Below are 1,372 nucleotides of genomic sequence, written 5' to 3'. Positions count from 1 at the left end.
GGCGCCCACTCAGACAGGTGCACACATGGACAGGTGCGCACTCGGACAGGCACACACTCGAACAGGTGCCCACTCAGACAGGCGCCCACACAGACAGGCGCCCACTCAGACAGGCGCCCACACAGACAGGTGCCCACTCAGACAGGCGCCCACACAGACAGGCGCCCACACAGACAGGCGCACACATGGACAGGTGCACACATGGACAGGTGCTCACTCGGACAGGTGCACACTCGGACAGGTGCACACTCGGACAGGCGCACACATGGACAGGCACACACGGAGAGGCATACACTCAGACAGTCGTCCACTTGGACAGACACACACATGAAAGGCACACACACGAACAGGCACACACAGACAGGCGCACACTCAGCAGGCGCACACACAGACAGGAGCCCACTCGGACAGGCGCCCACACTGACAGGCACACACACAGACAGGCACACACAGACATGCGCACACATGGACAGGCGCCCAGACAGGCACATACTCGGACAGGCGCCCTCTCAGACAGGCACACACACGGACAGACGCTCACTCGGACAGCTGCACACTCAGGCGCCCACACGGACAGGCGCCCACACGGACAGGTGCCCACTCAGACAGGTGTCCACACAGACAGGCACACACACAGACAGGTGCACAGACAGACAGGCGCACAGACAGGCACCCACTCAGACAGGCGCACACACGAACAGGCACACATGGACAGGTGCATACACAGACAGGTGCACACACAGACAGGTACCCAGACAGTCGCCCACTCGGACAGACACACACACGAACAGGCACACACACGAACAGGCACACATGGACAGGCACACACACAGACAGGCACACACACGGACAGGCGCACACTCAGGCACACACATGGACAGACGCCCACATGGACAGGCGCTCACTCGGACAGGCACCCACACTGACAGGCGCCCACACGGACAGGCGCCCACACGGACAGGAGCCCACTCGGACAGGCGCCCACTCAGACAGGCGCCCATTCAGACAGGCACACACACAGACAGGTGCCCACTCAGACAGGTACATACGTGGACAGGCGCCCACACGGACAGGCGCCCACACGGACAGGTGCCCAGACAGTCGCCCACTCAGACACACACACGAACAGGCACACACATGAACAGGCACACATGGACAGGCGCACACACGGACAGGCACACACATGAACAGGCACACATGGACAGGCGCACACATGGACAGGCGCCCACTCAGACAGGCACACACATGAACAGACACCCACACGGACAGGCGCCCACTCAGACAGGCACCCACACTGACATGCGCCTACACGGACAGGCACCCACTCAGACAGGCGCATACACAGACAGGCGCCCACTCAGACAGGCGCCCG

Source organism: Dipodomys ordii, unplaced genomic scaffold (genome assembly GCF_000151885.1).
Source record: "Dipodomys ordii isolate 6190 unplaced genomic scaffold, Dord_2.0 Scaffold163, whole genome shotgun sequence".
Classification (NCBI taxonomy): Eukaryota; Metazoa; Chordata; class Mammalia; order Rodentia; family Heteromyidae; genus Dipodomys; species Dipodomys ordii.
The sequence above is the reverse complement of the archived record's forward strand: the minus strand, read 5'-3'. Positions refer to the sequence as shown.